At 48.5% G+C, this 16,943-nt stretch overlaps 1 pseudogene; it reads right to left on the bottom strand.

The window, feature by feature from the left end:
• LOC112235104 overlaps positions 1-16,943 on the bottom strand; it is a 130,201-nt pseudogene that overhangs the window by 74,995 nt on the left and 38,263 nt on the right.

Here is a 16,943-nt window from a genome sequence, read left to right as displayed (position 1 = left end):
ACCAGACAGAACTGGCAAAAAGTGCTCTTCAGTGACGAGTCGCGGTTTTGTGTCACCAGGGGTGATGGTCGGATTCGAGTTAATCGTCAAAAGAATGAGCGTTACACTGAGGCCTGTACTCGGGATCGATTTGGAGGTGGAGGGTCTATCATGGTCTGGGGCGGTGTGTCACAGCATCATCGGACTGAGCTTGTTGTCATTGCAGGCAATCTCAATGCTGTGCGTTACAGGGAAGACATCCTCCTCCCTCATGTGGTACCCTTCCTGCAGGCTCATCCTGACATGACCTTCCAGCATGACAATTCCACCAGCCATACTGCTCTTCTGTGCGTGATTTCCTGCAAGACAGGAATGTCAGTGTTCTGCAATGGCCAGTAACGAGCCCGGATCTCAATCCCATTGAGCACATCTGGGACCTGTTGGATCGGAGGGTAAGGGCTAGGGCCATTCCCCCCAGAAATGTCCGGGAACTTGCAGGTGCCTTGGTGGAAGAGCGGGGTAACATCTCACAGCAAGAACTGACAAATCTGGTGCAGTCCATGAGGAGGAGATGCACTGCAGTACTTAATGCAGCTGGTGGCCACAACAGATACTGACTGTTACTTTTGATTTTGACCCCCCTTTGTTCAGGGACACATTTATTCCTTTTCTGTTAGTCACATGTCTGTGGAACTTGTTCAGTTTCTGTCTCAGTTGTTGAATCTTATGTTCATACAAATATTTACACATGTTAAGTTTGCAGAAAATAAACACAGTTGACAGAGAGGACGTTTATTTACCTCAGATTACACAGACCCACAAAGAATTTGAAAACAAACCCAATTGAAAACAAACCCAAATTTTGATAAACTCCCATATTTACTCGGTGAAATACCACAGTGTGCCATCCCAGCACAATATTTGTGACCTGTTGCCACAAGAAAAGCGAGAGAGAGCGAGAAGTAGAGGGAGCAAACGCAATATATGGAATGAAGGAGGTAAACACTTAAAACTAGCTCAGCAGAAGTTGGCCAGACTCCCTCCCTCCGCCCGCCAGCCTCCTAATGTAGCCAGCATGAAAAGATGCCTGAGGAGTCCCCACAAACTTTTTTCAAGGGAAACACAAGTTAGGTTTAAAAATACTGGAAACATATGCTTTCTGTCGACCCTGCGGACAGTGGTTTGTCTGTAGCAAATGTAGCAGGACGAGGACAGGGGAAGAAACATAACCTCAATTCCTATAGGACGGTTGCCAAGAACTGTGGAAATGGAGGATGGCTTGGTCATCCAATGCTGCTGTTCAGTTCATCTTTTTCTCAACTACTGTTCACACACACACACACACACACACACACACACACACACACACACACACACACGTATATTTTACTATTTTTAAACCAGCATAAACTCCTTGACAATACAGACAAAACAAAAAACAGCTTCCTATAGTTCTGTGTTGTATAATAACACATACAAGTCAGCAAACAGATCACCGACCATTTTGAATCCCGCCGTACCTTCTCCGCTATGCAATCTGGTTCAGAACCTACTGTTTTAGAACTACAGTGGGGAGAACAAGTATTTGATTCACTGCCGATTTTGCAGGTTTTCCTACTTACAAAGCATGTAGAGGTCTGTCATTTTTATCATAGGTACACTTCAACTGTGAGAGACGGAATCTAAAACAAAAATCCAGAAAATCACATTGTATGATTTTTAAGTAATTAATTTGCATTTTATTGCATGACATAAGTATTTGATACATCAGAAAAGCAAAACTTAATATTTGGTACAGAAACCTTTGTTTGCAATTACAGAGATCATACACTTCCTGTAGTTCCAGACCTCTACATGCTTTGTAAGTAGGAAAACCTGCAAAATCAGCAGTGAATCAAATACTTGTTCTCCCCACTGTGTGTGTCCAGTCTTCTACAGTATACATCCTGAACAGAAATGTGTTTGTGATAAGCTGTGTTTGTTGGTCTCTGCACAGCACCTTAGTAAGACTTGATATTCCCTCCCTCCCTCTCCCTCTCCCTCCCCTGCCTCTCCCCTCTCCCTCCCCCTCCTCTCCTCTCCTCCCCCTCCCCTGCCTCTCCTCTCTCTCCCTCCCCCTCCTCCCTCCTCTCCCTCCCTCCCTCCCTCTCCCTCCCCTGCCTCTCCTCTCCTCTCCCTCTCCCTCCCCCTCCTCTCCTCTCCTCTCCCTCCCTCCCTCCCCCTCCCTCCCTCCCCCCCTCCCTCCCTCCCCTCTCCCTCTCCTCTCCTCTCCTCTGGCTCTGTCATGAGACTAGCTGGGTGTAGGAGCTCTCATGTTATTAAGTACAGATACAACTCAAATGGGACCCAACTGCTGACTGGGCAGGCATCCTCATACTAAAACAGTCGTTGTTCTGGGACTATTCTACTATTCTGTAGTTGGAGTCAAAAGCAAGGGAAAACAACTCTCCTATTAGGAAGGTTCTACCATCCAAAACATTTGAAACAGAGAAGCCACATGAAACATAAGAACCACGTGGTATAGTGGAGACTAAACCAGGTGTACTCCATATACCCACTGATCCCATGTTCAGTATCAAAGTGGTGTAGTGGAGACTAAACCAGGTGTACTCCATATACCCACTGATCCCATGTTCAGTATCAAAGTGGTGTAGTGGAGACTAAACCAGGTGTACTCCATATACCCACTGATCCCATGTTCAGTATCAAAGTGGTGTAGTGGAGACTAAACCAGGTGTACTCCATATACCCACTGATCCCATGTTCAGTATCAAAGTGGTGTAGTGGAGACTAAACCAGGTGTACTCCATATACCCACTGATCCCATGTTCAGTATCAAAGTGGTGTAGTGGAGACTAAACCAGGTGTACTCCATATACCCACTGATCCCATGTTCAGTATCAAAGTGGTGTAGTGGAGACTAAACCAGGTGTACTCCATATACCCACTGATCCCATGTTCAGTATCAAAGTGGTGTAGTGGAGGTTCATGCTGTATAAGGTTGATGGAACAGACCAGAATGTTTAGTTTAAACACAGGCGCAGCAGCGACCTCACAGTGGAAAGCCTACGAGGGAATGTTACTAAATGCAGTTAACAGGAAGACATGGTTCTAAAATGCACTGAGATTGCGAGCTGAGGTTGTAATATCTGCTACAAATGTTGAAATATGGAACATTTAAAAAGATGTCAACAACTATCTAATATGACTAGGATAATGACTAGGGATAATGACTGTGATAATGCCTTTGGATGCTAGACAATGACCTCATCAGACCACAGACTGACCAGACTGCAACAGGACTGACCTCTAGTCAGACCAAACAGTAATAGACCAGACTAGCTCTAGATCTGTATTGAATAGACCAGACCCGGCTATCAGCTCTAGATCTGTATTGAATAGACCAGACCCGGCTATCAGCTCTAGATCTGTATTGAATAGACCAGACCCGGCTATCAGCTCTAGATCTGTATTGAATAGACCAGACCCGCCTATCAGCTCTAGATCTGTATTGAATAGACCAGACCGGCTATCAGTTCTAGATCTGTATTGAATAGACCAGACCCGCCTATCAGCTCTAGATCTGTATTGAATAGACCAGATAAGCTCTAGATCTGTATTGAATAGACCAGACCCGGCTATCAGTTCTAGATCTGTATTGAATAGACCAGACCCGGCTATCAGTTCTAGATCTCTCTGGCAGTGTGGCACATGTCTAAATTGGTCTCAACGGTGCCAGGTGTAGCTGATCACGTTCCATTTTGGTTCAAAATGTGTTTTTTATAAATATGATTTATTCCAAAAAGTAATGTGCATTTGATCAAAACCAAAACAAACTTTCTGAAGAGGCAACAACGGCACGGGGAATGTCTCTGTGTGTCAGGGCTCAACATACAGGGAAGGGTTTTGGAGACCCTCCAAGCCAGTCCATTATCCTTGTGTACCACTGGCCCTGTGTACCCGAATGTCGAGTATTACTGTGTGTGTAGGGCCTATATGTCTACCACTGTGTAGTAGCCGGACCTGGCCGTACCTGGCCTACCTGGCAGAAACATGATTATTTGCGTCAATCTAGCGGCCATTTGTTTTGAAAACTACATCAGAAACACACTACAGAAACACCACTAACTAGCCAAATACAACTGTCTGTTCTGGTACACACCTCAATTAAATGACTCACTGAGTCTCTCTGGATAAGAGCATCTGCTAAATGTCTCACTGAGTCTCTGGATAAGAGTGTCTGCTAAATGACTCTGCTAAATGTCTGACACTGAGTCTCTCTGGGTAAGAGTGTCTGCTAAATGACTCACTGAGTCTCTCTGGGTATGAGTGTCTGCTAAATGACTCACTGAGTCTCTCTGGGTAAGAGCATCTGCTAAATGACTCACTGAGTCTCTCTGGGTAAGAGCGTCTGCTAAATGACTCACTGAGTCTCTCTGGGTAAGAGCGTCTGCTAAATGACTCACTGAGTCTCTCTGGGTAAGAGCATCTGCTAAATGACTCACTGAGTCTCTCTGGGTAAGAGTGTCTGCTAAATGACTCACTGAGTCTCTCTGGGTAAGAGCTAAATGACTGACATGTAAATGTCCTAGGGTTGACCCCATTTAGTCGACTGGTCGAGTGTTTGGTTGATTTGCAGCAGCAAATATACATTTATTTTTTTAAAGGCACACAAGACACTGATTCGTGCCCATCACAGTGAACTAATCCACTGTAGAGGCAGAGACTAATCCACTGTAGAGGCAGAGACTAATCCACTGTAGAGGCAGAGACTAATCCCCTGTAGAGGCAGAGACTAATCCACTGTAGAGGCAGAGACTAATCCACTGTAGAGGCAGAGACTAATCCACTGTAGAGGCAGAGACTAATCCACTGTAGAGGCAGAGACTAATCCACTGTAGAGGCAGAGACTAATCCACTGTAGAGGCAGAGACTAATCCACTGTAGAGGCAGAGACTAATCCACTGTAGAGGCAGAGACTAATCCACTATAGAGGCAGAGACTAATCCACTGTAGAGGCAGAGACTAATCCACTGTAGAGGCAGAGACTAATCCACTGTAGAGGCAGAGACTAATCCACTGTAGAGGCAGAGACTAATCCACTGTAGAGGCAGAGACTAATCCACTGTAGAGGCAGAGACTAATCCACTGTAGAGGCAGAGACTAATCCACTGTAGAGGCAGAGACTAATCCACTGTAGAGGCAGAGACTAATCCCTGCAGAGACTAATCCACTGTAGAGGCAGAGACTAATCCACTGTAGAGGCAGAGACTAATCCACTGTAGAGGCAGAGACTAATCCACTGTAGAGGCAGAGACTAATCCACTGTAGAGGCAGAGACTAATCCACTGTAGAGGCAGAGACTAATCCACTGTAGACAGAGACTAATCCACTGTAGAGGCAGAGACTAATCCACTGTAGAGGCAGAGACTAATCCACTGTAGAGGCAGAGACTAATCCACTGTAGAGGCAGAGACTAATCCACTGTAGAGGCAGAGACTAATCCACTGTAGAGGCAGAGACTAATCCCCTGAGGCAGAGACTAATCCACTGTAGAGGCAGAGACTAATCCACTGTAGAGGCAGAGACTAATCCACTGTAGAGGCAGAGACTAATCCACTGTAGAGGCAGAGACTAATCCACTGTAGAGGCAGAGACTAATCCACTATAGAGGCAGAGACTAATCCACTATAGAGGCAGAGACTAATCCACTGTAGAGGCAGAGACTAATCCACTGTAGAGGCAGAGACTAATCCACTGTAGAGGCAGAGACTAATCCACTGTAGAGGCAGAGACTAATCCCCTGCAGAGACTAATCCACTGTAGAGGCAGAGACTAATCCACTGTAGAGGCAGAGACTAATCCCCTGTAGAGGCAGAGACTAATCCACTGTAGAGGCAGAGACTAATCCACTGTAGAGGCAGAGACTAATCCACTGTAGAGGCAGAGACTAATCCACTGTAGAGGCAGAGACTAATCCACTGTAGAGGCAGAGACTAATCCACTGTAGAGGCAGAGACTAATCCCCTGCAGAGACTAATCCACTGTAGAGGCAGAGACTAATCCACTGTAGAGGCAGAGACTAATCCACTGTAGAGGCAGAGACTAATCCACTGTAGAGGCAGAGACTAATCCCCTGCAGAGACTAATCCACTGTAGAGGCAGAGACTAATCCACTGTAGAGGCAGAGACTAATCCACTGTAGAGGCAGAGACTAATCCACTGTAGAGGCAGAGACTAATCCACTGTAGAGGCAGAGACTAATCCACTGTAGAGGCAGAGACTAATCCACTGTAGAGGCAGAGACTAATCCACTATAGAGGCAGAGACTAATCCACTATAGAGGCAGAGACTAATCCACTGTAGAGGCAGAGACTAATCCACTGTAGAGGCAGATACTAATCCACTGTAGAGGCAGAGACTAATCCACTGTAGAGGCAGAGACTAATCCCCTGCAGAGACTAATCCACTGAGAGAGAGACTAATCCACTGTAGAGGCCAGACTAATCCCCTGTAGAGGCAGAGACTAATCCACTGTAGAGGCAGAGACTAATCCACTGTAGAGGCAGAGACTAATCCACTGTAGAGGCAGAGACTAATCCACTGTAGAGGCAGAGACTAATCCACTATAGAGGTAGAGACTAATCCACTATAGAGGCAGAGACTAATCCACTGTAGAACGAGAGACTAATCCACTGTAGAGGCAGAGACTAATCCACTGTAGAGGCAGAGACTAATCCCCTGCAGAGACTAATCCACTGTAGAGGCAGAGACTAATCCACTGTAGAGGCAGAGACTAATCCCCTGTAGAGGCAGAGACTAATCCCCTGTAGAGGCAGAGACTAATCCACTGTAGAGGCAGAGACTAATCCACTGTAGAGGCAGAGACTAATCCACTGTAGAGGCAGAGACTAATCCACTGTAGAGGCAGAGACTAATCCACTGTAGAGGCAGAGACTAATCCACTGTAGAGGCAGAGACTAATCCCCTGCAGAGACTAATCCACTGTAGAGGCAGAGACTAATCCACTGTAGAGGCAGAGACTAATCCACTGTAGAGGCAGAGACTAATCCACTGTAGAGGCAGAGACTAATCCACTGTAGAGGCAGAGACTAATCCACTGTAGAGGCAGAGACTAATCCACTGTAGAGTCAGAGACTAATCCACTGTAGAGGCAGAGACTAATCCACTGTAGAGGCAGAGACTAATCCACTGTAGAGGCAGAGACTAATCCACTGTAGAGGCAGAGACTAATCCCCTGCAGAGACTAATCCCCTGCAGAGACTAATCCACTGTAGAGGCAGAGACTAATCCACTGTAGAGGCAGAGACTAATCCACTGTAGAGGCAGAGACTAATCCCCTGCAGAGACTAATCCACTGTAGAGGCAGAGACTAATCCACTGTAGAGGCAGAGACTAATCCCCTGCAGAGACTAATCCCCTGCAGAGACTAATCCACTGTAGAGGCAGAGACTAATCCCCTGCACAGTCCAAGAAGGGGAGTGAAGCTAAAAGCACATTTGATCTGAAAATGGAAGCGCCGTATGGACGGGTGTGACGCAATTGCCATGCGGAGGCCAAATTGCGTTCCGTACTGCGCCGCCTAAACGTTGTAACAATGCGGAGGGCTCCGTATAGCTCCGCATTGACATGACCGGTTGACGGTAGGTGAGGGCAGGAAGTCCTGTACAACAGCTCTGCTCAGCGAAGCCCTGACTTCTGCAGTGGCCGTATCGCAGTAAATGCTTCTGCAGCCACTACGGCAATAGTCGGATTATACACGCAGAGCATTCAAAAAGGTGCATGGATAAACCCACGACTGCAGTGGGCCGTAGAGCATATTTACAGCCGCCTCTGCAGAAGTCAGGGAATTCATACTACTTGCGCTTCACTGAGGAGAGCATGTTACATTTACTGACTGACAAGGTCTCGAATCTATTGTCATCAGAGTACCACTGCTAAGTCTGAGGGGAGTATAGAGGAGTAATGGAGTTGAATTATGAATACAGCGTCAGGTCTGAAGGAGGAGGACATTGTGGAACATGGACTGACTGAAAATACATTGGTCCTGGCGTTGTACAGGTAGATAACTAGCAAAATGAAGGAAACATGAGTAAATGAGGGATACAAAGTTTATCGAAAGCAGTTACTAGAGCTTTATCCAGAAGTTAATGCTGTTGCTATGCAACTTATTACTAGCATAGCTAACAAATGACGAGCTAGACATCGTACGACTTCATTAACAATGTCCACTGAGAACGCACAACGACTATAACACTTATCTAAAGCTAACAATGACGTGAATAATCAAGTCAATAAATGTTGGTTAGTTAGATAGCATATAAAAGTTAATACACTGGCAAGTTCGATATATTAGCTAGCTAACTAACGTTAGGTAGCTAACTAACATACCGGTACATACTGCTGTAATGATATGCTATGTGGTTCGTAAGGACAGCATAGCTAACTAACATACCGGTACATACTGCTGTAATGATATGCTATGTGGTTCGTAAGGACAGCATAGCTAACTAACATACCGGTACATACTGCTGTAATGATATGCTATGTGGTTCGTAAGGACAGCATAGCTAACTAACATACCGGTACATACTGCTGTAATGATATGCTATGTGGTTCGAAAGGACAGCATAGCTAACTAACATACCGGTACATACTGCTGTAATGATATGCTATGTGGTTCGAAAGGACAGCATAGCTAACAAATTGTCAGCCAACATAAACGTGTAAGGTAACTTATTTGAAAAGTCATTACATTGCTCAACATTTTCTTAACATTTGTCAATCAGTTAAAGCAATGAATTTGCATCCGCTCTCGTCAGACTTCGGATGAATAAATCGGAAAGTGTTGCGAAGCCACAGCCATTTTCTGAAGAATTGCATCATGGGCCCACAAAGAACAGAAATAGTGTCCACTGCTTGTATAGTTTAGATGTTGGTTTGTGCAGTACAACATCCGTGAACTTCTGGCATACTAACTATATCCATACTATGACCAATAAGCATACTAACTATATCCATACTATGACCAATAAGCATACTAACTATATCCATACTATGATCAATAAGCATACTAACTATATCCATACTATGACCAATAAGCATACTAACTATATCCATACTATGATCAATAAGCATACTAACTATATCCATACTATGACCAATAAGCATACTAACTATATCCATACTATGATCAATAAGCATACTAACTATATCCATACTATGACCAATAAGCATACTAACTATATCCATACTATGACCAATAAGCATACATACTAACTATATATCCATACTATGACCAATAAGCATACTAACTATATCCATACTATGACCAATAAGCATACTAACTATATCCATACTATGACCAATAAGCATACTAACTATATCCATACTATGACCAATAAGCATACTAACTATATCCATACTATGACCAATAAGCATACTAACTATATCCATACTATGACCAATAAGCATACTAACTATATCCATACTATGACCAATAAGCATACTATATACTCAATCAACATCACAAATAGTACAGTTAGTGGGGTTGGTATGAGTATTCAAACACAGTTCAGGTGTAAAATGGTGTAGGTGTGTAGGTGTATACAGGTCCTGTCATCAGGTGCCCATGTATCATGTAAGTCTAAACCAAAACAGTCACAGAAACACAGTAGGACTCTAGTCGTATAGACTCTGAGAAAGGGCAAGCATGAGTTTGATATTAACAAGCTGTAGATCATAATGCACTTAGACCAATGAGTCCGACATGGTGCACTTACAGTAATGGAGAGAGAGAGAGAAATTATTCTCCGGATATTTCAGAATTGAATCAACTGGGTGTGTGCAATCAATATCCAGTAGAGGCATGTGTACACTAGCTTTATCACGCACTGGAGAGGCTGTTGAGCATGGGGCTAACCCAGTGTGTTGAGCATGGGGCTAACCCAGTGTGTTGAGCATGGGGCTAACCCAGTGTGTTGAGCATGGGGCTAACCCAGTCTGTTGAGCACGGGCCCAGTCTGTTGAGCACGGGGCTAACCCAGTGTGTTGAGCATGGGGCTAACCCAGTCTGTTGAGCATGGGGCTAACCCAGTCTGTTGAGCACGGGGCTAACCCAGTCTGTTGAGCACGGGGCTAACCCACTATGTTGAGCACGGGGCTAACCCACTAGGTTGAGCACGGGGCTAACCCACTAGGTTGAGCACGGGGCTAACCCACTAGGTTGAGCACGGGGTCGTACCAGAGGACGCATGACTCGACCTTCGCCTCTTCCGAGTCCGTTGGGGAGTTGTAGCAATGAGACAGGATCAAAACTGGGGAAAAATGTCCCCACACACTACATAAGTCCTTGGCCTTGTAGTATAGGTTACAGGGGTGAATCTGTCTCCTCCACTGTCTCAAGGACACCAGTTATTCCCAGAAATCGAAAACCACGAAACCCCTTTCCTGTCGCTGCCTGGTGAGACGTTCAGACATACATGTACTGTAGAAGCTGGTTCGATACCACTTTGTCAACGCCCTCTCCTTGCCTCTCTCTGCCTTCAGATGACTACCGGACTCAATACTGTAACACTGTCTCAACCTAAACCCCTCTGACGGGCAAGGCCTTCAGTTCAGACAGACACCGCGTACAAAGCATTAGGAACACCTTCCTAATATTGAGTAGCATCCCCCTTTGCCCTCAGAACAGCCTCAATTCGTCGGGGACATGGACTCTATAAGGTGTTGAAAGCATTCCACGGGGATGCTGGCCCATGTTGACTCCAATGCTTTCCCACAGTTGTGTCCAGTTGGCTGGATGTCCTTTGGGTTGGGTGGTGGACCATTCTTGAAACATACGAGAAACTTGACGAATTGAGGCTGTTCTGAGGGCAAAAGATGTTCCTAATGTTTTGTACACTCTGTGTACATGCATTGTAGCTCAGCTGGTTCAATATCACTTCCTCTGCCTGGCCTTCAAAGGCTAATGCCACTTGTTCAATACCACTCCAGTATGCCGTCAGACAAACTGATTGACATGGTTGTGCTCTCCCTAGCCGGAGTAAACACAAATATGACTAATGTCCACACAATAATGGGCCACATTAGCCTACCAGCCAGCCAGGAGCGCTCCAGAGCCAACTCAGTCAGGCTGAACCCCAGGCCTGAATTAATTTTGATGGAGCTGAAGTCTATCCAACCAACACCAAAAGGCAAGGCCCCACTCTGCCAGCTAGCCTGTCTCTGCCAGGTTATTGGTCACAGTTTCCTCCCTACCAAATGGCACCGTATTCCCCCTAGGGCTCTGGTCTAAAGTAGTGGCACCCCATTCCCCCTAGGGCTCTGGTCTAAAGTAGTGGCACCGCATTCCCCCTAGGGCTCTGGTCTAAAGTAGTGGCACCGCATTCCCCCTAGGGCTCTGGTCTAAAGTAGTGGCACCGCATTCCCCCTAGGGCTCTGGTCTAAAGTAGTGGCACCGCATTCCCCCTAGGGCTCTGGTCTAAAGTAGTGGCACCGCATTCCCCTAGGGCTCTGGTCTAAAGTAGTGGCACCGCATTCCCCTAGGGCTCTGGTCTAAAGTAGTGGCACCGCATTCCCCTAGGGCTCTGGTCTAAAGTAGTGGCACCGCATTCCCCTAGGGCTCTGGTCTAAAGTAGTGGCACTGCATTCCCCTAGGGCTCTGGTCAAAAGTAGTGGCACCGCATTCCCCCTAGGGCTCTGGTCTAAAGTAGTGGCACTGCATTCCCCTAGGGCTCTGGTCTAAAGTAGTGGCACCGCATTCCCCTAGGGCTCTGGTCTAAAGTAGTGGCACTGCATTCCCCTAGGGCTCTGGTCTAAAGTAGTGGCACCGCATTCCCCTAGGGCTCTGGTCTAAAGTAGTGGCACCGCATTCCCCCTAGGGCTCTGGTCTAAAGTAGAGCAACACAGGAAATAGGGATCCATTTGGGACACTCGTAATTCAATGAGCAGCGCAACAGAGCGGAATGTATCCATGAGCTGCATCAAAGCCTTTCCCTCTAACCCCACTCTGCTAGCCTTTCCCTCTAACCCCACTCTGCTAGCCTTTCCCTCTAACCCCACTCTGCTAGCCTTTCCCTCTAACCCCACTCTGCTAGCCTTTCCCTCTAACCCCACTCTGCTAGCCTTTCCTCTAACCCCACTCTGCTAGCCTTTCCCTCTAACCCCACTCTGCTAGCCTTTCCCTCTAACCCCACTCTGCTAGCCTTTTCCCTCTAACCCCACTCTGCTAGCCTTTCCCTCTAACCCCACTCTGCTAGCCTTTCCCTCTAACCCCACTCTGCTAGCCTTTCCCTCTAACCCCACTCTGCTAGCCTTTCCTCTAACCCCACTCTGCTAGCCTTTCCCTCTAACCCCACTCTGCTAGCCTTTCCCTCTAACTCCACTCTGCTAGCCTTTCCCTCTAACTCCACTCTGCTAGCCTTTCCCTCTAACCCCACTCTGCTAGCCTTTCCCTCTAATCCCACTCTGCTAGCCTTTCCCTCTAACCCACTCTGCTAGCCTTTCCTCTAACTCCACTCTGCTAGCCTTTCCCTCTAACCCCACTCTGCTAGCCTTTCCTCTAAACCCCACTCTGCTAGCCTTTCCCTCTAACCCCACTCTGCTAGCCTTTCCTCTAACCCCACTCTGCTAGCCTTTCCCTCTAACCCCACTCTGCTAGCCTTTCCCTCTAACACCACTCTGCTAGCCTTTCCCTCTAACCCCACTCTGCTAGCCTTTGCCTCTAACCCCACTCTGCTAGCCTTTGCCTCTAACCCCACTCTGCTAGCCTTTGCCTCTCTAACCCCTCACTCTGCTAGCCTTTGCCTCTAACCCCACTCTGCTAGCCTTTGCCTCTAACCCCACTCTGCTAGCCTTTCCTCTAACCCCACTCTGCTAGCCTTTCCCTCTAACCCCACTCTGCTAGCCTTTCCCTCTAACCCCACTCTGCTAGCCTTTGCCTCTAACCCCACTCTGCTTCGCCTTTGCACTCTAAAACCCCACTCTGCTAGCCTTTGCCTCTAACCCCACTCTGCTAGCCTTTGCCTCTAACCCCACTCTGCTAGCCTTTGCCCTCTAACCCCACTCTGCTAGCCTTTCCTCTAACCCCACTCTGCTAGCCTTTTTGCCCTCTAACCCCACTCTGCTAGCCTTTCCCTCTAACCCCACTCTGCTAGCCTTTCCCTCTAACCCCACTCTGCTAGCCTTTCCCTCTAACCCCACTCCACTCTGCTAGCCTTTCCCTCTAACCCCACTCTGCTAGCCTTTCCCTCTAACCCCACTCTGCTAGCCTTTCCCTCTAACTCCTCTGCTGGCCTTTCCCTCTAACCCCACTCTGCTAGCCTTTCCCTCTAACCCCACTCTGCTAGCCTTTCCCTCTAACTCCACTCTGCTAGCCTTTCCCTCTAACCCCACTCTGCTAGCCTTTCCCTCTAACCCCACTCTGCTAGCCTTTCCCTCTAACCCCACTCTGCTAGCCTTTCCCTCTAACCCCACTCTGCTAGCCTTTGCCTCTAACCCCACTCTGCTAGCCTTTCCTCTAACCCCACTCTGCTAGCCTTTCCTCTAACCCCACTCTGCTAGCCTTTCCCTCTAACCCCTCTAACCCACTCTGCTAGCCTTTCCTCTAAACCCCACTCTGCTAGCCTTTCCTCTAAACCCCACTCTGATAGCCTTTCCCTCTAAACCCCACTCTGCTAGCCTTTCCCTCTAACCCCACTCTGCTAGCCTTTCCCTCTAACCCCACTCTGCTAGCCTTTCCCTCTAACTCCCACTCTGCTAGCCTTTCCCTCTAACCCCACTCTGCTAGCCTTTCCCTCTAACCCCACTCTGCTAGTTTTTCCTCTAACCCCACTCTGCTAGCCTTTCCTCTAACCCCACTCTGCTAGCCTTTCCCCTCTAACCCTTCACTCTGCTAGCCTTCGCCTCTAACCCCACTCTGCTAGCCTTTTGCCTCTAACCCCACTCTGCTAGCCTTTGCCTCTAACCCCACTCTGCTAGCCTTTGCCTCTAACTCCCACTCTGATAGCCTTTCCTCTAACCCCACTCTGCTAGCCTTTCCTCTAACCCCACTCTGATAGCTTTTCGCCTCTCCTCTAAACCCCACTCTGCTAGCCTTTTCCTCTAACCCCACTCTGCTAGCCTTTCCCTCTAACCCCACTCTGCTAGCCTTTCGCCTCTAACCCCTCTCTAAGCCTTCTCCTCTAACCCACTCTGCTAGCCTTTCCTCTAACCCCACTCTGCTAGCCTTTCCCTCTAACCCCACTCTGCTAGCCTTTCCCTCTAACCCCACTCTGCTAGCCTTTCCCTCTAACCCCACTCTGCTAGCCTTTCTCTCTAACCCCACTCTCTAGCCTTTCCCTCTAACCCCACTCTGCTAGCCTTTCGCCTCTAACCCCACTCTGCTAGCCTTTCGCCTCTAACCCCACTCTGCTAGCCTTTCCTCTCTAACCCCACTCTGCTAGCCTTTCCCTCTACTCTGCTAGCCTTTTCTAACCCCACTCTGCTAGCCTTTCCCTCTAAACCCCACTCTGCTAGCCTTTCCCTCTAACCCCACTCTGCTAGCCTTTGCCTCTAACCCCACTCTGCTAGCCTTTTCCTCTAACCCCACTCTGCTAGCCTTTCCCTCTCCCCACTCTGCCTTTTCCCTCTGATCTGAGCCTTTCCCTCTAACCCCACTCTGCTAGCCTTTCCCTCTAACCCCACTCTGCTAGCCTTTCCCTCTAACCCCACTCTGCTAGCCTTTCCTCTAACCCCACTCTGCTAGCCTTTCCCTCTAACCCCACTCTGCTAGCCTTTCCCTCTAACCCCACTCTGCTAGCCTTTTCCTCTAACCCCACTCTGCTGCCTTTCCCTCTAGCCTTTCCCTTTCTAACCCCACTCTGCTAGCCTTTTCCTCTAACCCCACTCTGCTAGCCTTTCCCTCTAACCCCACTCTGCTAGCCTTTCCTCTAACCCCACTCTGCTAGCCTTTCCCTCTAAACCCCACTCTGCTAGCCTTTCCTCTAACCCCACTCTGCTAACCCTTGCTAGCCTTCTCTAACCCCACTCTGCTAGCCTTTCCAACTCTGCTACCCCCCTACTCTGCTAGCCTTTCCCTCTAACCCCACTCTGCTAGCCTTTCCTCTAACCCTGCAGCCTTCGCCTCCTCTAACCCCACTCTGCTAGCCTTCGCCTCTAACCCCTCTGCTAGCCTTGCCTCTAACCCCACTCTGCTAGCCTTTCCTCTAACCCCACTCTGCTAGCTTTTCCCTCTAACCCCACTCTGCTAGCCTTTTGCCTCTAACCCCACTCTGCTAGCCTTTCCCTCTAACCCCACTCTGCTAGCCTTTCTCTCTAAACCCCACTCTGCTAGCCTTTCCTCTAACCCCACTCTGCTAGCCTTTTGCCCTCTAACCCCACTCTGCTAGCCTTTCCCTCTAACCCCACTCTGCTAGCCTTTCTAACCTTCTAAACCCCTAACCCACTCTGCTAGCCTTTGCCTCTAACCCCACTCTGCTAGCTCTTTGCCTCTAACCCCACTCTGCTAGCCTTTCCCTCTAACCCCACTCTGCTAGCCTTTCCCTCTAACCCCACTCTGCTAGCCTTTCCTCTAACCCCACTCTGCTAGCCTTTCCCTCTAACCCCACTCTGCTAGCCTTTTTGTTCTAACCCCACTCTGCTAGCCTTTGCCTCTAACCCCACTCTGCTAGCCTTTCCCTCTAACCCCACTCTGCTAGCCTTTCCCTCTAACCCCACTCTGCTAGCCTTTCCCTCTAACCCCACTCTGCTAGCCTTTCCCTCTAACCCCACTCTGCTAGCCTTTCCCTCTAACCCCACTCTGCTAGCCTTTCCTCTAACCCCACTCTGCTAGCCTTTCCCTCTAACCCCAGCTTTCCTCTAAACCTCTGCTAGCCTTTCCCTCTAACCCCACTCTGCTAGCCTTTGCCTCTCTCTGCTGGCCTTTCCCTCTACCCCACTCTGCTAGCCTTTCCCTCTAACCCCACTCTGCTAGCCTTTCCTCTAACCCCACTCTGCTAGCCTTTCCCTCTAACCCCACTCTGCTAGCCTTTCCCTCTAACCCCACTCTGCTAGCCTTTCCTCTAACCCCACTCTGCTAGCCTTTCCTCTAAACCCCACTCTGCTAGCCTTTCCCTCTAACCCCACTCTGCTAGCCTTTCTCTCTAACCCCCACTCTGCTAGCCTTTGCCTCTAACCCCACTCTGCTAGCCTTTCCCTCTAACCCCCACTCTGCTAGCATTTCCCTCTAACCCCACTCTGCTAGCCTTTGCCTCTAACCCCACTCTGCTAGCCTTTGCCTCTAACCTCTGCTAGCCTTTCTCTAACCCCACTCTGCTAGCTTTGCCTCTAACCCCACTCTGCTAGCCTTTCCCTCTAACCCCACTCTGCTAGCTAGCATTTCCTCTAACCCCACTCTGCTAGCCTTTCCCTCTAACCCCACTCTGCTAGCCTTTCCTCTAACCCCACTCTGCTAGCCTTTCCCTCTAACCCCACTCTGCTAGCCTTTGCCTCTATCCCCACTCTGCTAGCCTTTCCCTCTAAAACCCCACTCTGCTAGCCTTTCCTCTAACCCCACTCTGCTAGCCTTTCCTCTAACCCCACTCTGCTAGCCTTTCCCTCTAACCCCACTCTGCTAGCCTTTCCCTCTAACCCCACTCTGCTAGCCTTTCCCTCTAACCCCACTCTGCTAGCCTTTCCCTCTAAACCCCACTCTGCTAGCCTTTCCTCTAACCCCACTCTGCTAGCCTTTCCTCTAACCCCACTCTGCTAGCCTTTCCCTCTAACCCACTCTGCTAGCCTTTCCCTCTAACCCCACTCTGCTAGCCTTTGCCTCTAACCCCACTCTGCTAGCCTTTGCCTCTAACCCCCACTCTGCTAGCCTTTCCCTCTAACCCCACTCTGCTAGCCTTTCCCTCTAACCCACTCTGCTAGCCTTTCCCTCTAACCCCACTCTGCTAGCCTTT

The sequence above is a fragment of the Oncorhynchus tshawytscha genome, linkage group LG26, assembly GCF_018296145.1.
Source record: "Oncorhynchus tshawytscha isolate Ot180627B linkage group LG26, Otsh_v2.0, whole genome shotgun sequence".
NCBI classification, from domain to species: Eukaryota; Metazoa; Chordata; class Actinopteri; order Salmoniformes; family Salmonidae; genus Oncorhynchus; species Oncorhynchus tshawytscha.
This window is presented reverse-complemented; position numbering and strand designations above follow the sequence as displayed.